This window comes from Typopeltis vanoorti, chromosome 12, assembly GCF_054136105.1.
Source record: "Typopeltis vanoorti isolate ZY-2024b chromosome 12, IOZ_Tvanoo_1.0, whole genome shotgun sequence".
In the NCBI taxonomy this organism is placed as follows: domain Eukaryota; kingdom Metazoa; phylum Arthropoda; class Arachnida; order Uropygi; family Thelyphonidae; genus Typopeltis; species Typopeltis vanoorti.
Genome location: NC_143560.1, coordinates 16,016,726 through 16,031,393, shown reverse-complemented (window position 1 = coordinate 16,031,393; position 14,668 = coordinate 16,016,726). Strand labels below are relative to the sequence as shown.

General features: G+C 37.1%; 1 protein-coding gene across 4 annotated transcripts in view; it reads right to left on the bottom strand.

Annotated features, from left to right (window-relative positions):
• LOC150100597 (solute carrier family 41 member 1-like) overlaps positions 1-14,668 on the bottom strand; it is a 235,405-nt gene that overhangs the window by 38,470 nt on the left and 182,267 nt on the right. The window contains exon 10 of one of the 4 annotated variants that reach the window (XR_016549114.1): positions 10,901-11,010. The exons of the other annotated variants lie outside the window; for them this stretch is intronic. The gene's annotated coding sequence lies outside the window, so the exon portion shown is untranslated. The remainder of the gene's footprint in view (positions 1-10,900; positions 11,011-14,668) is intronic. 4 annotated transcript variants of the gene reach the window in all.

The window sequence follows — 14,668 nt, the reverse complement described above, 5'->3', positions numbered from 1 at the left end:
AGTATCTGGAATAAAGGAAATGAACTGGTGGAGTTGATTGCATCAGCTTGGCCAAAGATTACTGGGATCTCTGAGACGTGGTTGATGGAAGATAATATAATAACAGGAATAGAAGTAGCAGGGTACAACATTTTTTGGCAGGATAGGAAGGGAAAATGTGGTGGTGAAGTACTGCTTATGATAAGATGACCTATGTCCTCTAAGAGTGGAGACTATTGAAGGTAGTGACACTAATGGTTTTGAAAGCATATGGTGTGAGGTAGAGGTGGGCAAGACAGGATATTTAGTGGGATGTTGCTACAAGCCAAGGAGCACAGAGAGTGGGGAGCAGGAGATGATTAGGCAGTTGAGCTTGGCAGGTGCAAGAAGAATGATTGTTACAGGAAATTTTAACTACAGCAGTACAAGTTGGGAAGAGGAAAATGCATATAGTAATAAGGGAATGGAATTTCTGGAATACTTGAGGAATAGATGTCTTAGGCAACAGGTAAATAAAGGGAACAAGAGGTTCAAGAGTTTTGGATTTGGTCATAGCATCAGAAGAGCTGATAATAACTGGGATGACATCTCTCCCCCCTTGTTGGAGAGAGTGACCCTGTAGTTCTGACTTGGAAGATCAATAGACATGCAGAAGTATCAAAGAAAAGAGAACATATGTGCAATTATAAGGCAGGTTATTATAATAGTCTTAGATATCAACTTGGTGCAGTTCCATAGCGGGCAAACTTGGAAGGAAGGGATATCATTAGTGTGTGGGAAATTGTGAAGGAATATTTGTTGGCAGCAATAGTAAGCTATATTTGATGAGTGAAGAAGAAAACACAATTTGGTGTAAAGTGGATGATAAACAATATCAAACAGGAACTGCAGGTGAAAAAAAGTTATGGAAGAGATATAAGGAGAGGGGTGGAGAGCAAATGCATGAAGAATATAAGACTCAGGCCAGGAGAGTGATTAATATGCTAAGGAAGGCAAAACTGGAATATGAGAAGAGACTGGCACTAAGATCCAAAGATAATCCTAGGGAATTTTTTTAGCTATGTGGCCAGTAGGAAGAGAAATAATTGTGGAAGAATGATATTGTGGGATAAAAATGGGAATAGAGTGACTGATGTAGAGGACATAGTGGAGTTGTTCAATGAACACTTTATTGGAGTATTTCATCCTGGAGAAGTAAGTTTTAATACTAGAGGGATAGGGCAGGTTTGAGGTTTAGAGGTGCAATAGGAGAGTGCATTCCAAATACTGTGAACCCTGGATGTCAGTAAAGCTGTAGGACCGGAAGGTATTTCACCATGGGTTTTGAGAGAATGTGCTAAAGAACTCACAACTCCATTAACCAGGGTTTTCAATGAAAGTCTGGCTACAGGAAAGGCACCCAAGGAATGGAAGGAAGGTAAAATAGTGCTATTGCATAAGGGCAGTAGCAGACTGGATGTGTTTAACTATAGGCCAGTTTGTGTTTCATCAGCAATTGTAAAGATCTTAGAGAAATTAGTGAGGGACCATATACAGTGTTGGGCATATGAGGATAATGTTATCTGTAAGAGTTAACATGGATTTGTTAAGGGCACTCTTGCTTTAGTAATATGATTGCCTTTTATAGTAAAGTAACAAGAGCAGTTGATGAGGGAAAGGCATATACTGCCTTTTTTTTGGATTTTGCAAAGGCATTTGACAGGGTGCCACATGATAAGCTGATATTTAAGTTGCAGCACATGGTTTAGATGTCGGGTTAGTAAACTGGATTCGGGACTGGCTGTCTGATAGGTATCAGAGAGTTGTGTGTAGTGGGGCAGTATCAAGGAGGCAGAAGGTTACAAGTGGGGTCACACAGGGCTCAGTACTAGGACCTGTATTGTTTAACCTTTATATCAATGGCATTGTCAGTGGATTGCAGGGGGATATTCAGTTGTTTACAGATGATGTGAAGCTGGGGAGAGTTATTAGTAATAGTGCAGATGTGGCAGTCCTGCAAGAGAATTTAAATAAACTAGACAGGCAAATGAGCAGTGTCAGTTTAATGCAGCAAAATGTAAAGTCATGAAGTTTGGGATACATCGATGGGAGGCTGCATATTCAATTGGAGGAGCTGGACTAGAGGAAGTAGGGGAGATAAGAGATCTGGGGGTGATGATTGATAGAAAACTGAAATTCAGGGAACATCTTGCAAAGGGTGGTGAAGGTAACCCAGAGGATTGCTACAATACTGAGAAGGATGCTGACCTGCAGATATAAAAGAGTTATCATTCTATTGTATAAGCCCCTGATCAGACCACACTTAGACTATTGTTCTCAAATTTGGTCCCCAGGATTTGAAGGGGATAAATAAACTGTGGTTAGGGTACAGAGGCAGATAACAAAGATGGTTTCAGGACTGTACAATGTTAGTTATGAGGATCGGCTGAGGGAATGTGGACTGCAGAGTTTGGTAGAAAAAAGGAGAGGTGATATGACTGAGACTTTTAAACTGTTGAGAGGTGGTTACAAGGTTGACACTGGGGAGTTCTTTCACTTGGTGGAACAGCGGGAAGGAATAATGACAAGGGGCCATCCCTGGAAGTTGCAAAAGGAAGCTGTGAGGAAGAGGGTGAGAAGTGGTTTCTTTGCATGGAAGGTGGTTGAACCATGAAATGCAGTGTCTGATAGAGTGATGAGAGCAAGAATGGTCAAAGAGTTCAAGGAGTGGTATGATAGACTTTGTTTCCTAGGAAGGACCTCCCACGAAGTGTCTTTTGACTCTATGGAGGCCTGAATAATAATAATAATAATTTACACTTAGCAACATTACGGATAACATCACTGTTCTTCAGCCCATAGCACCATCTTATTCAAATCCTCTTGTAACAATCACATCAGAACTTCTTTTTCCTAATTTAGCTTCATTAGCAAACAAATGAATATCTCCTCTTATACCCTGAACTATATTCACTGATATATATAAATTAAACAATGGTGGTTCCAGACAAGAACCCTGTGGTACCCCACTCATCAGTTTTGGACACTGCACGTCTATACATAATTTGCTTGCTTCAATCCTGTGACCAAGCTACCAAATTACTATCCATCCCATCCTGCTCAATGTCAAGAGTAGTTTATCATGCTTTAGCAAAATTCAGATAAATCACTGTATGAGCATCTCTTCTGTTATACACTAGATACTCTATTATGATATATAACCAAGTTACTAAAGCATAATTTCCCCCTTAACAAACCCATGCTGCTCTCTCAAAAGATTTCCATTCTCATCAATCTCAGTTTATATTCTGTCTCTAGCCAGTCTCTCTAAAATCTTTATCACTATGCCTGATATATACACTAGTGGCCAATATTGTGGAAACCTTTTGGAAAAAGTGTATTTCTGAGGTTTGATGGCTCATAACACCACTTTTTTGTGGAGTAATACCATAAAATTATATATCAATAGAAAGATAATTTAATCAAGAATGTAATGCCATAACTTTTATTAAGGATTTTTTTATTAGAACAGCAGTTATAAAGAAGAAAAGTGAAACACAGAAAAAATGAGATATATAAAAATTCTCACAATGTGAGTTAATATTTATTATTATTATTATTACGGGCGACTCCAGGGAGTCCTTAGACTCATCGAGGGAGGCCCTAAACATCATGTTCACACAACTATACGACATTCTCACAGTATCTATCATACCTTGCCTTGAACTCACTCACTGTCCTAGCACCCACAACAGACTCTGGCAGCTAATTCTACTCATTTACCACTCTAAAAGTAAAGAACCCAGCTCTAACAAAATATCCTCTGAGTTAATCCTATAGAAACCCTTTAGCAATTTGAATGTCTCAATCATATCTCCCCTTTTCCGCCTATCAACTAATTTCTGCAACCCACAAATCTTCAACCTGTTCTCATATGGTTAATTCCATAGACCTGCTATCATCTTAGTCACTCGCCTCTGGATCCTCTCCACCTCCTCTCCATCAAGAAGGAACCTAGGTGACCAAATCTGGGCACAGTAGTCGAGATGAGGTCTTATCAGGGCTCGGTACAGAGGTACAATAACTTGCTTGTCTCTGCTCGTCAAGGTATTTTTCAACAACCAAGTGAGTTGATGAGCTGATTTAGCTACTTTTGCAATGTGTCTCCTAAACTTCATCTCCCTATCCACCAACACTCCCAAGTCCCTGGCCTCATCAATCTCCTGGAGCACAGTTCCAACAATGTGGTATACTGCTGCTAATCTTTTCACCCCAAAATGCATAACCTTACATTTTGTCACATTAAACTGACATCCATTCTCCTTAGTCCAGATCTCCAATCTATCCAAGTCATCCTGCAAGATTTTGACATCTCTGCATTCACTATTGCCCTACCCAACTTTGCATCATCAGCAAACAAATGACCTGTTCCTCTTAGATGCTACCCTATATCGTTAATGAACAAATTAAACAGCAGTGGTCCAAGAACAGAACCCTGTGGCACACCACTAGTCACAGGCCGTCTTTTGGACTCTACTCCTGAATAAACTACTCTCTGATATCTCTCCATCAACCACCCGCCTATCCATCTCATCAACCCTATATCCATTCCCATATATTGTAGTTTACGGATTAGAATTCCATGTAGTATCCTGTCAAATGCCTTTGCTAGGTCCAGCAGTATCACTGTAAACCCATTACCCTTATCCAGTTCAGCCATCACTGTGTTATAAAACTTGAGCAAGTTACTGAGGCATGATCTACCCTTCACAAAGCCATGCTGTCCCCTGTACAGTATCTCATTCTCATCAATCCATTCCTGTATTTTTCCCTTGGCTACTTTCTCCAAGACCTTGACAACGACTCGTGATATGCTGATCGGTCGGTAATTTGCAACTGTAGTCTTGGATCATCCTTTATGCAGTGGAACTGTTTACCCCTCTTTCCACACCTTCGGGACTAAACCAGACCCGAGACTCAGATTATACAACATGGTCAAGGACACTGATAATTCTTTAGCCGCTTCACGCAAGACCCATGCCGGTATACCATCCAATCCCACAGATGTATTCACATTAAGGTTCTGTAATAGACTATGCACCTCCACTTCATTCATCACAATTCCCCTATAAACTAATGGTTCCTTCATTTTTTCAATGTCACCACCTGGGTGATATACTTTTGCAAAGTGCTCGCTCAGTAACTCCACTATATCGACTGATTCAGTGACCTCCTTACCATCGTCATTCCTTAAAATCATTTTGCCGTGTACAGTTTTTTCCTTGCTTGCAGCATATTGAAACAACTGTTTGGGATTCTCTTTAGCTTGCATAGCTAGTTTCCTTTCATAATTCGCTTTTGCTTTTTTTTTTTACCACACTCGTTACCCTTCTGGCCAACACTTTATATCGTTCGTGTGCCTGCAGGTCACCTCTTTCTTTAAATTCCCTCCATAGTTGTTTCTTTTTTTGCAACTCAAGCTTAATGGTGTTATTCATCCATTTAACCCCTACTTGTTTTACTATTCAGACCCTAGGTATACATAACCTCCTGTAAATGCTTCTTGACCACTTTCCATGCTCTATCGACATCCAGCCCTTGCAGTTGTACATGCCATGGCACTGATCCAAGCAATCTCCTAAGCTTGTCATACTTGCCAGCACGGTAATTCCACATATACCCTGTCTTAATCGAAAATTCCACACCTTTAGCCACCTCCCAGGTCAAGACCTTATGATCACTCTCACCAATAGGTGGCAATATGGTCATATTCATTACAGTCAAATTCTCAGATGCTATTACCAGGTCAAGTACTCTCACAACCCTAGTATTTTCAATTACATGCTGTCTCAGATAGTTATCCCTTAATAATTGAATAAAATCCATTTCCTTCCTCACATGTGTCCTCTCCTCCTTCCAATCAATGTTACCATAGTTGAAATCCCCCATAATAATTACCCTCCTTCCATTATTTCATCAATTTGTTTACGTATACTATCTCCACCATCTATTCCATCAACTGGTCTATAGCAGCACCCAACTGTATATTTTATTCTGCCAGTCTCAATCTCACACCAAATAGCCTCAAATGAGCTCTTTTCACTATCCTGCGATACAACTTCAATTCTCCTTGGCTGCAGTTCATCAGCTATCATCAATAACTCCCCTCCCCCATTTTATTCTCTCTGTCCCTCCTAAACACACTATAACCTACACATTCTATCCCACTAACTATATCATCTTCCGTCAGCCATGTTTCACTAATGCCAATAACCTGTGGCCAGGAAGAGCCAATCAAGGCCAAAAATTCTTCCTTCTTGTTCCTAATACTCCTGGCATTAGTATACATGACATGCAGTGATCCCTTTGTCCCACCCCTGCCTTGATGCATTATTCTAACTATCCCATTCCGATTTTTTGTCCTTAGTACTGGCTTGGGTACATTATATACATTCTTACACTCAACTGTCTCACTGATGTCTGCATTTCCACTCTCCCCTTCCTTGGTAGTTCTAGTTTCCCTGGTTCTGCACATCCATTTTCACTTCATTCAGCAACACTTTTTCCAGTCTCCGCACACCAAATCCATTCAAATGCAGGCCATCCACCTTGTATAAATCCTTTCGCCCATCAAACTCATTCCACACGTCCATGAATTTCACACCACACCGTCTGCATAACCTGCGCATAATATCATTTGCGATTATGGCCCTCCTAAACTCCTCTCTGTCATACCATGGCAACAGACTCACCATTCTAACTCTGTCACTCTTTTCTTTCGCTACCTTTATCAATACTTTCAAGTCCTCTCTCAAGTCCACTACACGGCCTTACAACGCCTTCCCATGGAGTTAACCAAATTTTTTAGTTTTGCAGCTGTTATAATGTGAAACTAAGATTGAATTATTGCTTCTATTAATTGGGTTTTATTGGTGGGTTGCTTCTGACTAACAAGTTTCTTTAGTCGGCTCCATAGATTTTTGATTTGGTTATGGTCTGGGCTATTCCCAGGCCATTCCAGCAGTGGAATATGATTATCTTGAAACCACTTTTTGCACACAGCAGCAACATGACATGGAGCTGAATCCTGTTGAAATATAAATGCTTCATTATCTTGGAAAAGATCACGTGCAGAAGGCTTCAGTTTGGGCTCAAGTATTTCATTTATGTATTTTGGGGCATTTATATTCCCATTAATCAGGCAAATTCTGCCCACACCTTTTGATGTCATACAACCCCAGATCATAACACTAAGTGGATGTTTCACAGTAGGTGTAATGCAATCAGTATGCAAATCTTCTCCGATTCTTCTCCTTATATATTTTATGCCATCACTACCAAACAGGGAGATTTTGGTCTCATCACTCCAAATAACACTGTCCCATTATTCTGCTGTTCAATTAACATGGGTTTTAGCCCAGTTTAACTTTTGTTTGAGAGATAAAAATAGCTTTTTTCTTTGGAATTCTAGCATTTAGACCAAATTCCTGCAGTATGTGCCGAACAGTCCTTGCACTCAACTTCACATTGTATTGCGCCATTTCATCTTGTATACACCCAGATGATTTTCTTCTGTCATGTAGGCACAGTCTCTCAATTCTATCATCACTTACTGTTGTGCACCTTTTCCTGCCTTTACCAGTCTGGTTTTGTAGTGACTGAGTCTTCTTATACCTCTTCAAAAATTTAGAAATGCCACCTTTAGTTAAGTTTCCACCAATTTTTCTTCTAATTTCTTCATAAATGTAGCCTTGTTCACTTAATAGTACTATTTCACATCGCTTTCTGGGTGACCAGTCAATTCTTTGTGCCATTTCTTTAATTTTATTATGTTTTACAAGTTCACTAAATGAAAGAACACAAAAAAAACCTAACCAACTTGATAATAATCACATAACACACTGACAAATGCCCTCCTCTCAGCTACAATACATGACATCAATAGCTGAATCCTACTGTGACCTTATTGGCTCATTGCCAAAACAAGATGACACCTGATTGGCTTTCTAAACATTCATGCTCACTGGCTACATTCAAATGAAGGAAAGCTACTTCAAATCAATCTAAGCAAGTTGTGCTTATTTTTTCTGGTTATTTCGCTATAACTTTTCATAGCATACAGATAATTGAACAAACTTAGTTGCATTACATTCATGATTAAATTATCTTTCCATCAATATTCAGGGGACACATTGCTAAGGTGTCAAGATTGCACATAGGATTACTTGGTTGTTGAGGAACACACTGACAGCCAGAGATAAAGAGGTTATTATTCCCCTTTATAAGGTGTTGATACTTCCACATTTGGATTACTGTGCTCAAGTCTGGTCACCTGGATTCCTTGGAGATGAGGAGGCTGTGAAGGGGGTTCAGAGAAGAGTGACTAAGTTGGTAAGTGATGTAAAAAATGTTCCCTACACTGATAGATTGAGAGCTTGTGGATTGCAGAGGTTGGTGCGGAGAAGAGGGGATATGATAGCAACATTTAAATTACTGAAGGGTTTTTATAGGATTGATGCAGGGGAAATGTTTCAGCTGTGTGATAGTGATGGAAGAACAAGAGGTCATCCCTGGAAATTAAAGAAGAGTGTGGTTGACAAGGGTGTGAGAACAAGGTTTTTTGCCTGGAGGGTGGTGAATGAGTGGAATTCATTGCCCGACTTAGTTGTGAGTTCTTTGTCTGTAAATGAATTCAAGAAGAAATATGACAGATATTGTTTTGTTAGTTTGGGTCTCCTGCGATGAGTCTACTGACTCCATGGAGATACCCGTAATAATAATAATAATAATAATAATTTTATGGTATTGCACCAAAAAAAAGTGGTGTTATGAGCCATCAAACCTCAAAAATACACTTTTTCCAAAAGGTTTCTTTCCACAATTTTGGCCACTAGTGTGTGTGTGTGTGTGTGTGTGTGTGTATATATATATATATATATATATATATATATATATATATATATATATATATATATATATATATACATGCACAGAGTGGCTCATAGTTTGACTCTATTGACTTGGATTCTTCCTTATGAAGTGGTACTATTTTTTCCTTCTTTTTTTGCTCTTCTGGAAATGTTTTTCTTGCCAGACGTCTGTTGAACAACTAAGACAAAGGCAATGACAGCTCTTTTGCACATTCCCATGATATACATAGTTGTATCCCATTCGGTTCCACAGCCTTATTAAAATGAAGGTTACTTAATATTCTCAACACTTCCCATTCTTGAACTGTCAGTCTTCTGTCTTCCTTTCTATTGTTATTCTACAATACTTCTAACCTTCCCCCCCCCCACACATGAAGTACTCATTGAACATTTCCACTATATCTTCAGAAGATGTAAACTGTATTCCATCTCCAGTAACTAAAATCACCTTTCCATGTTCATCCTTTCTTCTACTAGCAATATAACTGTGGGGTTTTCATTTACCGCTTCTGGCAATCTCTTTTCATATGCCAGTTTCTCTTTCTCACTACCCCACATCACCTTTCTAGCTTGCACCTCATGCCTTATATATTACTTATATATTTATATTGCTTTATATTATTTATATACTTATATTGCCTTATACTCATGCCTTATACTGTTGAGAGATACCCTGCTCTTTATATCTCCTCCATAACATCCTCTTTCTCAGATGCTCCTGCATGATTCCATTATTCATCCATTTCAATCATACTTTATGTATTCTCCTAACCTTACAATTACAATCTGATGCTGACATAAGTAACTTATTCCAGACAAAGTCCTAGGCACTGCTGATTGCTTTCCCTTTCAATTGATCAAGCCACTGCACATCACCAGTCTGCTTTCTTAATTTGTCATAGTTCCCTAGCCACTTCCGACATCAAAATCACATAATCCCTCTTCCCAGTTGGTGGCATCATAATGATATCTACTATTATCACTGTATCAGATGATATTATTAAATCCTACACACATATCCCATGTATTACCTTAACTACATGCTGCATTCAATTTCATTATTCACACATGCTATTTTCTCCTTCTCAATGCTTCCACAGTTAAAGTCACTTATCATTATCACCCTCCTCTCGCTCACTAGACTCATATGCCTGAACAGTTCAGAATTATCTCCTCTGCATTTCCTGGCTTGTAGCAACACCCTATCAAATATCTAAATTTTGTGTTTCCTCAACCTCACACTAAATAGCCTCAAAGCTATTATCACTCCTTTTTCAAATACCAGTGTGAGACCACCACTTTGTCTACTTGAGGTTTGAAGTTGCTTGAAACATCCCATGTTTAATCTCTAGAGCAGGGTTCCAGATTATGTAAAAAATAAATAAATAAAATATAAAATAAAATAAATAAATAGATAAAATAAAAACCCTTAGTTTATTCATGGTATTAATGTACTATAGGTTTGCGACCTCTGGTGGGTGGAGTCACATAAAAAAATTACATATACATATATACTACATTTACCATATATATATACTCCAGTCTTATATCCCATTGAATGTTTTGGTTCTATCAAGATATTTACATTATTGTATTATTTTGGTGTTAGCTCCCATCTTTAGCCCCACTTTTTTTTGTGTACCCTGGATATCAGTCAAACATAGATTATTATTAACACCTCTTCCTCTCTCTCTCTCTCTCTCTTTTAATTCCTCTTCCCATTCCCTATGTGTGTGTGTGTGTGTGTGTGTGTGTGTGTGTGTGTGTGTGTGTGTGTGTGTGTGTGTGTGTGCGTGCATGGCATGCATACAAGAAAAGAGAGAGAAAGAAAGAAAGAAAGAGAGATTTTTAAAAGGTTGGGAATAATCAAAAAGAAATGTGAATTGTAAACAAGCCTTGGAAATTCAATAAAAGAATATTATTGAAAATCCCTGAATAAGTCAGCTCAAATCATTTCTACTTTGCAGAATAAATATGAACATTTAGAAATGTAGAATTATGAACTGACTCACCATTTTGAAAGATACTGGCAAACTTGGCGCACAAAAGATTTGGCTGGCACTTCACCATACTCAACAAAATTTTCAGCATTGATCATATGGATAACACTTGGTGTGTTATTCTGAAAATAGAGAAATGCCTACATAAAAAAAAGCAATAATAATCACTACAAAAAAAAAGTACAACACCTCTCTTCATTACCTGCTTAATATTCTCTTTTTTTTTCCCATGTGGAAGAATGAATTTTCAATGAGCATGCAGCTAAAAAATTCCTCTCATCAATTAAAATAGGAATTCAATCAGGAATACCACTGTGAATGGAAAAAATTCTTAAATATTTATAATCAAATAAACTTGTCCATCCTCTGTGCTTAATTTTAAGAATCTGACTTTCATCAATGCATTAATTCTGCACAGAATAGCAAACCTTGTAAAGAAATTAAAAAAAAAAAAAACTATATTCCACATATATTAAAGAAAACATTCTCAAAACAATGATTTTAAACTGTACAAGTAAAGTGTACATTTTTCAAAATCATCAAGGATATGGATGCAAGTCAACATTTTTATCATCATTATTATTATGTGATGCCTCCAGGGAGTCCAAAGACTCATTGAGCAAGGGCACCTACTCTACAGCTCTCCGTCTCCACTGCTCAATCCACCAACTACAGCAAACCGCAACTACCATCATCTACATCTGTGCCATCTACTACCAACCCCACCACTAGTATTTTCACAGACAACCATTTGGCTGGAGAGCGGATATGCTAACCACTCGACCAACCAGGCCGGAAAGCATCTTTGAAAGCTATAGCATCCCTGAATAAAGCTATTAAAGAATTCTTATAAATTGAATTATAAGGGTATTAGCATTTCTGTTTTTATTCACAGATACTAGGAACACTATTTCAAACTCATCAGAAACTGCTAGAAAGTTTATGTGACTTACCAAAATTTTCTTTCAGAGAAAGAACAGTTAATTAGTGGAATGAATTCCTAATAAGTATTGTAACATTAGATACTTAAATTTAAGGAAGCCTTGGACAAGTATCTGGGGTACAATAAGCAACCAGCACCTCATGTAAATAGCATTAAAGTTTTTTTTTTTTTTTTTTCTGTGAAATAATTGGTGAACAAGATGATCAAAGACAATGTCTTTGATGATTCTGTTTGTGATCTGATATCAATGCTATATAAGCATTACTTCCTTTCATCAGATTATATACCACTTAAGAGAGAAAGTGCAGATAAGATTCCTCAAAAATCACCTGTGTAATGATGTTCTTCATGTTTGAAACATGGTTGCTTTTAAAATTATTATCTATATAATTTTTCCAGAAGCAATAATAAAAAAAAAGAAACATGTTTAAAATCCATACATGTGATATCTGTCTTATCTGTCCAAATCTTGAGAACAATGAACATCAGAGATACAGATGCATAAACAAGTTCATGGCATTAATTATCTGACAATAAAAATTAAATATATAAACAGAATAAACTAACTGCTGTTATTCATGACCAAGAACATGTCTTATACAATCCTTTGAATTTATCAAAGGATTCATATTTAAAATGTTTCTTTTAATTTCAAATCAAAACATCAACAATGCAGAAATACCAAAAAATCTTTCAATTGTATATGAAAAAAGAGTATATCAGTAACATTAAATAATTCAATTATGCATGTGCAGTTTCATAAATTTGTCTTGAACAGAAATATTTTACACAACTGGATTTGTCTAGAGCAAGTATCTCAAAAATCTGATTGACAAATCTTTCAGAAGTAATATGTATTCATGTATTCATGAATTCATAAATTCAACAGAAGCAAACAGCTATATGTCCATACCAGATATGGAATTACTACCATATTTATAACTAAAACTCTTATGCAAAAATGTAAATAATAAAGTTATGTAATTTGTTTCGTTTAATTTAATTAATTCATTAATTCTTGGAAATATGAAATGAAATCTGAAATCTAAAAAAGACTATGAACTTAAATTTTCATGACCTAGACTAGTTTCCTTAAATAGTTTTGATCAGTAAACAATTAATAAAGGTAAAAATAATGAATTTTCACATCAACTTATTGAAATCATGAGAAATTTTGACCAGACATGCAAACAAAAGCTCATGAATGGTAATACTGCATAATTGTGTTTATTTGGGATAGCTTCACTATAAGCTGTCTCAGTATACTCTACAATGAAAAAGCATGTCCCTCAGTCCATTTTTGATATTTGTGATCGTTACCAGTGGGAAGCTAAATCCTTGAAGATTACCCTAACAACTAAAGTCATTTTACAGTTCACAAAAAAGAAAATGCTTACGATTCAACATATTTTAAGTAAACCATAGCAGCTCTGAAATGTTTTTTAAATGTTTAAGAAATGATATTCTCAGTACCAAATATATGCAATGAAAGTTTGTATAAAGTTATCTCATGGCTATGCCTCTGCTATACTGAAGGGAACTGATTTCATTTAAAGAATGAACTGGTGTCAGTCAGTTTCAACAAAGTGCTGTTTGGTTGGAAATATCTGCTTCAAATTCCATCTAGGATATAAAGAATCTTTATCGCTACTTTTCAATTAAACGTGAGTTAGCTTATCTCATATGAAAGTGGCAGATTTTTTCTTCCAGATCTTGGGTTTTTCATCTTGCAAAGCAGGCAACCTGGCTAGAAGAGCATACACAACTGAACAGCCATAATATACTATGCAAATAGGATTAACACCCATTCAGTGCATTACTTAGGTTTCAAAGAGGTCAAATCACTTGTCTATGACAGACCATTGAGCCTAACTGTTGGTCAACATCTTTCTCAGTATTGTAGCAATCCTCTGAGTTATTATTATTATACCCTCCATGGAGTCAGCAGACTCATCATGGAGGTACATTCAAATGACAACATATTTATCATATAGAATCTTAAAATCCTTACCGCTCCTTGCATTAACTACATCTTCTGGTAATGTGTTCCATTCACTGACATTTCTCCATGTAAAAAATCTACTCCTGTCACCACACTTTTACAAAACTTCCAGGGATGACCTCTGGTTTTTCCCCTCTCAACTTCTACTCTTTTTATAATCCCCTCTGGATTAATCTGATAAAATCTTCTCAAACTTAAATGTCTCTATCATATCACCTCGTTAATCAATAAGCAGGTTGTGCAGAAGGAATGATGTAGAGCTTGTGGACCTATGGCCTGGGTTTGATGGAAAGAAGGATTTGCATAATGCTGACAGACTACACTTAAATGGCTTTGGTGTCAGGTGACTAGAGAGAAATTTGTGCACCAAGAATGCTGAAGCACAAAAGCAGGAAAACTTCCACAATTAGAGTGGATACAGATGAGAATGACCAACAAATGGGACCTAGTCTCTCAAGCAAAAATATTTAATGAGGTAGTCATTTCAGAAATTAAAAGTGGCTGTGAACCTAAAGGGATGCTACATTACCTATATACTAATGCCAAAGATATCAGGAAATAGTCCTAGAGAAATTAGGACTGTTAAGTTCTAATTTCTTTAGGATTATTAAGCAGTGAGGAAGCTCAGGGGGATGTTTTTATTTGCAGGCACTATTGATGTGATTAAGTGTGAGAAAGGGAATGATTAAAGAATGCTGAATCGAGTTTATGAAGTCTTAAATCTGAATGAGGAAGTCATTCAAGATGTAAGGGCGCTTGTAGGCCTATGTGAATATTAAATATTAATAATATTCGATATTCACTATCTAAAATATGTATAGTATATTTTCAAACT